Source organism: Berghia stephanieae, unplaced genomic scaffold (assembly GCF_034508935.2).
Source record: "Berghia stephanieae isolate SIO BIC M18660-M18661 unplaced genomic scaffold, UCSD_Bste_1.3 scaffold83, whole genome shotgun sequence".
NCBI classification, from domain to species: Eukaryota; Metazoa; Mollusca; class Gastropoda; order Nudibranchia; family Aeolidiidae; genus Berghia; species Berghia stephanieae.
The window spans coordinates 2719-10747 of NW_027629466.1; the positions used below are offsets into that span (position 1 = coordinate 2719).

General features: G+C 38.6%; 1 long non-coding RNA gene across 1 annotated transcript; it reads right to left on the bottom strand.

The window, feature by feature from the left end:
- Nucleotides 1-905: 905 nt before the first annotated feature.
- LOC144962309 (uncharacterized) lies at nucleotides 906-6967 on the bottom strand. Its single transcript, XR_013643432.1, has 3 exons — nucleotides 6935-6967; nucleotides 6653-6773; nucleotides 906-2085 (listed from the first exon to the last, which is right to left on the bottom strand). It is a non-coding gene; the product is annotated as an uncharacterized LOC144962309 (long non-coding RNA).
- Nucleotides 6968-8029: the final 1062 nt, after the last annotated feature.

Consider the following 8029-nt stretch of genomic DNA (forward strand, 5'->3'; position numbering starts at 1 on the left):
TATTGAAAATATGTTTACATAAAATCTAACAGTTGCAGAAATAATAATATAAGGCTAAATTATTATGAAAATCAGGCTCCGAATAATTCTCGTTTTGTTCACACCAGCGCAATAATTTGCTCTGGTCTAAAAATAGATAGACTGTAACTTTTGATAAATTTTAGAAAATTTTACCTTTTGTTCCATAAAATATCCATATCTGGACATTATTTGATGCATGATCGAGTATTTATGAATATGTGTTTCTTTTGCCACCTAACAGCCAAATTTTAAAGGTTATTTTTTTTCTATTATTTACATTGGAACGTGAGCTGTCAAGACAGGAACATGTGGTTTGCCACGTGCTTCTCGACCTTTGTTTACGTTTGGGGCACCTAACTTTACTGCTCTATAATGAAGACATTGATATTGACCCTATTATAGACATCATCAGAAATGGACAGGCATATAATTTATGGCAATTCAACGGCTTAATAATATCATTTACAGCGTTTTATTTACTCTCGGGAAGTCTTGATTGAGAGTTGTTCGAAATCCGGCTCCTGAAATAGATCTCAATTCTCGATACCGATATATCAATTATTGACGAGATTCTTAGCTTGCTGCCAGATGACCATGGGCCTGGCCAATTTGAACAAAATTGGCCACATAGAGAATATTGTTTCTACAATTAATTTAAATTAAGATTTATATCTATTTTTAATTTTACCTAGGCGATTAGAATTTTTGTGATTATGAAAACCGATGAGTTTTCCAAAGAGATCAGTTTTAGCATTGTTTGCCCATCTAAGGTTCTATTTGGTCACTTTTCACATTGATCACTGACCTTGAGCACGCCGGTACCTTGAGGCCTTAGGCCTTAGGCCTAAGGCCTTCATCCACCCCCCCCCCCCCTCCCACCCGCTCTAGTCTTAACTTTGTCATCTTTCAACATCCTTTCTTTCAAAACCATTCCTGTCCTTTGTCTTGTACTTGTAGAGCTAGTCCATTGTTCATTGTCTATCATTTGAACAATGGCTACTCAGACGCATGAACCCTCGAGTTCTTCGCTTGATTTGTATGTTGGAAGACAGTTTAAAACATTAGATGAATTCCTGAAAGTTCTCGAGCTAAGGAAAGGAAGAGGTGAAACGTGGGTAAAAGCAACGGGTGGCAGCACTGTATCCTACGCAAATAAATTCATAAAGAATGATGAGCGGCATTATCCGGAGGGTCTTAGGATCAAAATAGGCAACTACAAATGTTTGCAACCAGTTCGTCAATCGCCAAGGAAAGATAGTTCCTGCAGCTTTACTATTATTTATATTGCTTTGTTCATGTACTACGTCTTTTTTTATTTTTCTTTTTTCTTTTTTTTTTTTGTTAGAACAGTTTATTTGACGGAATAGCAAAGTTGATTTGCCAATAAGGAGCTTTCAGTCTAGCTGCTAGGACATTGCTTTTCTCGTGGATCTATGTTATACCTACTTCTTTTCTCTGTCAAATTAGTTTCCCTTTGCTTTAAATTTTCATTTGGTGCGTTAGCAGGTAATTGCAGGCTTGACATCTGAGTGCAATTGGAATGGACTGTTTGAACATTATTATTACGTATTATTATTATTATTATTATTATTATTATTATTATTATTATTATTATTATTATTATTATTATTATTATTATTATTATTATAGTTTATTTTTTATTACCATACACTTTTCACTACATTTTGTCTTGCCTTTTGAAATAAGGTCGTTTAATAAATATTGGACTGAAATTAAACTACATACAACCTATTTGTTTAATCTTTTCCCTCATTGTTACTTTGATTTTATCTCACTCGTTGCATCTTTGTATTCTGGTCTCGAATTCATGAACAGCCACTTGAATATAGGGGGATAATTAATTCCAATAGACATTGCTGTGAGATTTTGTCCTCGTCCTGGAGTACTGTGGGTGGAATTCCCCTTAGGGTAGGGGAAAGGTGACTGTCTTGGGTGGTTGTTGATTGGCCCTTTACTTTGCTGTCTTCCCCATCGCCCTTTTATCATTTATTCTTTCCATGTTCTTGTTCTGGAACAGAATTGAGACCATGTGGCTCCCCCTGCCTGGAATCATATAGTAGAAGAGAGATAGTTAAATGACTTTGCCAGCATTTGACATGTCTGTGAGAAGTGATACTTTTATTTTTTTTAATTTTTTTTTATTCTTGTAAATCGTCTCTCTGACTCTGAGTCTTGATAAAATATGAGTATGAATAACCATTTAGTATTTATCTCCTTTTAGCGAGAAACCCAGTCTCAATGTCTGTGTGTGTTGATACTTGGTGATCATTAGTGTTGGGTTATTTGATCGCTTTTACTCGATCGACGACCGAGCGCCAAGCCACGAGTCAGTGCTCGATCTCAATGCCGGAAGAGCGAGTTAGTAAAACGATCACTCGATCGTAAAACGATCAGGCGGGTTGTGAGCTTGAGACGATCTTGACACGTGAGACGAGCTTGAGACGATCAGGATTCGAGCGAGCGGAGGGGTAACGAGTGTTTCGAATCATTTCAAATTCAAACGATCACAGTTTGCCATCCGATACCAATCGCCAATGTTTGCACACGGTAGTCTGTGGTTCTTCCACAGCCCTCACTCCTTGTCAGATGTTAGTGTGTCTGGGTGGCAGTGGCAGGGAAATTCGTATAGGTGTATCACGCGTGTGTGACAAGACTTCATTAAACCTACTAAAGTTTGACTATCACACACACACACACACACACATACACACACACACACACACACACACACACACACTAAGGCTATTTCTATGACACACACGCATCCCTCTATCAATGAACACTCCTACAGTAGTGCGGCTATGTGGTCTAGTCATGACGTAACTATAGGTAGTACTCTAGTCGACCATGGGTCTCGTGCATTATAATGGTCTAGTGGTATGACACCCGCTTTGGGATCGGAAAGTCCTGGGTTCAAGCCTCGCGCTCGGTGCATAGTTGAGTCTTTGGACAAGGCTCTTTACTCACATTCTCTCACCGTACTCAGGTGTAAAATGAGTACCTGGCCGTTAACAGCGTTGTCTTTGTCTGAAAAATTGTAATATCGCCTAACAGGCGGCATGTCCCGTCCTTCATATTAAATGTTGCTGTTGACCGGGGACCCCTTTACAAAGCGCTTTGATCACATTTAGTGGATATTGTAAAGCTCAATTTTTTAAAGTAAAACATTAGCTTTGAATATGGAATGTTTCAATTTTAGATGCCTGTGTATTCTTTGTTAGTTCCCATCATCATCATCATCATCATCATCATCATCATCATCATCATCATCATCATCATCATCAGGGGCAGCGGTACGGTCTTTGGTTGGCACCCGAAAGGTACCGAGTTCGATCACCCGCCGCTGAGTGGTCTTGAGCAAGTCACCTTGCCCTAACTAAATTTGCGGCGCTGCACTGCGGCTATCGCTTGGGTTATTCCAGTCTTCCCTTAGAATAGACCCGAAAGACGAATCTCCCCTATGGGATGAATAAAGGGAATTATGTTTAATTTATTTATCATCACCATCATATCAGCGGGATCATCATCATCACCACCACCACCACCACCACCCTAATAATAATGGATAAAATAAATATCAACACATTTCAATGTAATAATCAATCTAAAATCAATCAGTGCTCCTAAAAGACCCTTTGATTTCTTTGTCTAATTCGTTCCATACTTTTGGAGTCCCGACAAAGAAAGATTTTCAGCTAACTATAGTTTATATATGGGAATATTAATCAGTCGTTTATATTGGAATCGGAGTTGTCTAGCAGGTGTATTAGTTCAAAGCGCATTTCCAAGGATTTACCATGCTCAATGAACTTCACAATATTTAATTTAATTTATTCCTCCGGCACGCCATATCGACCATACATCCATTTCGTACAGTAGGTACCGATCGCTGTTTGGAGTCTTTTTGTATTAAAGCTCTTTACAATACCCGTCATTGCTTATAAGATAAGAATACATTCACACCTGAGTCAAGTGCCTGACACACGGACTTAACGTCTGGATCACAATTTTTAACAATCACTGTCACTCATCCGGCCATTGACAAGGCTTGATTTTGTGACAAGAGACACCGTACCACTGAGCGACCGAACAAATAATCACCATCTGCGCCATCGTCATCATCATCATCATTATTATCATCCTCATCACAGCCGTAACAGCCAGCAAAACCACAATCATCATCTTCGGGTCCGGTCTATCCGTGTGGGGGGTGGGGGTGGAACCTGCTAAAGTATTTCATTTTTTAAACAGAAACACGAGAATCATCATCATCATCATCATCATCGTCATCCATTGTCGTCGGCATCGTTATCATCGTGTCCGGGCAATCCGTGGGTGTCTGGGTGTGGAACCTGCTAAATATTATTATTATCTACCTACCTAATAAAAACACACCATCCTTGTTCATTTATTTTTCAAATAATGAAATGAAAGGCACGACCTTTCCCGCACACACAAGAGGCGATGACGACCAGTGACAAATTATGGGAGGTGGGGGCGGCCGACAACTTTTGGCGCGACATAAATATGAAATGTTAAGGTGACAGCGGGATGATGGTGGTGGGAGGGGGGGGGGGGGGGTCTCAACCCTTCACTATCAACAACTGTTTGATGGCGGGTGTGTGTGTGTGTGTGTGTGTGTGTGTATGTGTGTGTGATGCGACGAACGATCATAATCAAGGCTGCCAGACAGCCAGATTTCTTCTTGCCCAAGTAGTCAAATAGACCCCAAATAGCCAAACACCACAAGCATTCTGACTCCCTTGAAAAACTCATTTGTTTTGATTAACAAAACAATCGACTACAGTTGGATAAACTTATCTTTTCATTTTTTTTAAATAAAAGATTTTTTTTTAAATGAATAATAATAGAAAAGCGTTTCTTAGTAACCAATTTTGAACTTGGCCATCTGGCAGCCCCCATCATAACCAGCTGCAGTCAAGCCAGCCACAGACATAAGAGAGGGAGGGGTATGTGAAGTTTCCTGTGGCAAACGAGTTACTCGTGTTTTTGTTTTTTTCAAACGAATCACTGCTCGATGACGTCACTGACTCGAAACCCGCCCGAAACCGACTCGATTTTAGAGGACTCGATCGAAAACCCGCTCGATTTGATCGTTTCAAACTCGACCCAGCACTAGTGGTCATACATTGGGTAGACTGCTGCTGTGACATATTTAGGCTTTATTCTTAGGTGCCTGTGACCCAAGATTGCAGGCATTTTTTATGTTTTGTGTACATTTTTCTCTTTCATTAAAACGACCACAAAACGTCATAATCACACCCCCTCTCGGTGGACTCTTCATCGGTCAACATCCTGACTAAACTATCACTTTTTCCCTCTATACTAGACCATTTGGATTCCATGTCATTTACTGTCACCTCTATGTGTACAGTTCTTCGGGACCATTTTGTTTAGCCTGGGCCTGGGATCTTGAACGAAACGGTACATATGTTAGCTTTTATAAATTTGCATTTGCACCCATTTGAGTGTATGATATGCTATCTACGTAGGTCTTTTAAATGGCGAATTTGTCCCCAAGTGGTAATTGACCCCCCCCCCCCCCCCAATCATGAACAGGGAGATCACTTGCCATTTTCCCATTCCCCCCCCCCCCCCCCGCCTATACGTTTTTGCTCCTGTCTTGGAATAAAATTACTTGGTCTTGTTCTGGCCCTGATCGGAGACCTTGGCTGAGAGGAAAGCAGTTATTTGTGTAGTTAGTTTTTGGAGATTATGTATGGGGTTTCTCTCCTTGTAAGTCACCTCTTTGTATGTAGGGTTGTATTTTTTTGTTGTGTGTGTATAATGATTTGTAATCGAGTCTATCTGTTTCAGTTGTATCATGTGCTTGTGTCTGATGAGACTTTTGGGTGATCTCAAACTAAGTACACGGATGGTCCGCTATTGGAATCTACATCTGTTCCCTTTTTGAACCATTTCCGTTTGCCTTATTAATTTTTTTCTCGTGTGCTTATATAACTTCCTTTCTACTATCCCTAAAATCACCTCAATGTTTTATAACTATTATAAGTGCCATCAGACCTTCAAAAACAAAGTCCTTGAAAGAATGTTTTCCCTGCGGCTCACGCCGATATTGCATAAACCAAAAGTGTCCCAAGCCCGTAACCTTAACTTATAAATAAAAATAGGAGCCAACATTATTTTTTTAAATCGTGCGGGTGCAAATAGCTACAAAGCAGTCCTTAATCTCTCTCTCTCTCTCTCTCTCTTTCTCTCTCTCTCTCTATTTTGTTCTCTTTGCTTTGTTGTTGTTGTGGTTGTTGTTTTTGTTTCGTTTTTCTTCGGACTCATATTGCCACGTACAAGAAGTGCACAAGGCAATAAAATTTTGACGTCTCACTGTGTCCTAAATTAGAATAATAAACTTAAAAGTGAGAAAAGTAAATAAATAAAAAACGTTAAAAGTCAATCAAATTTCTCGAGTCACCAGGAATGGTGTCAACGTGTTGAAGTTGAAAATTAAGAAATTTTTTGTTAAGGAAGTACAAAAAAAAAAAAAAAAAAAAAAAAAAAAAAAAAAAAAAAAATTAAGGAAGAAAGAAAGAAATATGCCTAGAAAAGAGCTCGAATCCCTAACTCACCCTACCTGGATTACAGTTACGCTGTGCTAAGCAGCCGGCCACCTCGATTTCTCGCGCTAGATCAAACAGCCCGTGCCGTAAAATCTCTTCCGGTGGACTGAAAACACATCTGAAACACAACCGAAACTAAACTTGTCAACACAACACATCACAGTCGAGTCACAGTTAGCAGTTCGATCGAAGCACAAAATACATTGGGTCCAAAGTTTTGTTTTGGTTTGCTTTCTAGTTCCAGATAGATATATTTTATAGTTATAGTTACAGCTTAGGTAGATAGCTAATAATACCTCATCTACGTCTTGGTAGGTTGTGTTTGCCATTGGTTTATAATTAAAATTAAAAGAAAAGGCATTTCTCGGAATCTTCCTAGAGAGAGAGATGATTTTTTTTTGACCAGTAACAGTACAGTCAGTAACGAATTGGGAAGCCTTCCGAAAGCTCCCCAGGTCTAGATAGAATCTCTTTCAATTAGTATTTTCACCGTGGATCTTTTGATTGTCATTTTGTCATTATATGGATAGTCTCATTTTAAAAAACTTGATTCTAGATTTGTGAAAGTTTAAAATTTCCGAATATGACTATTTTTTAAAAATATATATTTTTTAAAAGTATTGGAGTATTGGAAGGTAGTGCAAAGCAGTACTATGTTTTTTTTTTTCTATTAGTAGGGTAAGCTCGAGGTCGGAGGATTTTTTAAATAAAAAAAAATAAAAAAAGGATTAGTTATAGGTAAAGGACCTAGGGTTAAATAAAGGTACTCTAGATTATATTTTTTCTTAGGGTTAGTTGAGGGAATGTTTGGTTGTGTCCCTCAGCACAATGTGCTTCCTTTGGAAGGCCTCTCTTAAGGTACTAAAAAAAATAGAGATCAGAGGCGCGGAGCCAGAGTAGGTTAAAATAGTAGGCTGGCTGAGAAGACCCGGAAAGATGCGCAAATTTCATAAATCGAGTTATATATGCATGGTGTAGACATCAACTATTACCACTTTGAATTTTCTTTCTATGTCTATTAGAACCCAAGTTATGATGTGTGAAAAATCTATATCTTCGATTTTGGCTCATATCTTGAATTGAAGCTTGCGGCATCTTCCCGGGTTTTCTCAGCCAGCCTCATATGTGAAGAAAAATGACAAAGGACAAAACTTTTCTTTAACTCTGAATATGAATATATAGACTTCTTGTTTACAAAGAAAATTCTTCTTTCATTTCAATTTCTATTACAAAAGCGATAGTCATGATGAGTTCAGAGTTTGACTGTCACAGGTACCTTGCCAGATAAATTTCGTTCAAAATGCCATGTCATGGATAGATGCCAAATGATCTAGACAAATGTCTCTGGGAATTTGTATTCAAAATCAGTAAAAAATTAAGTAACTTTTCAG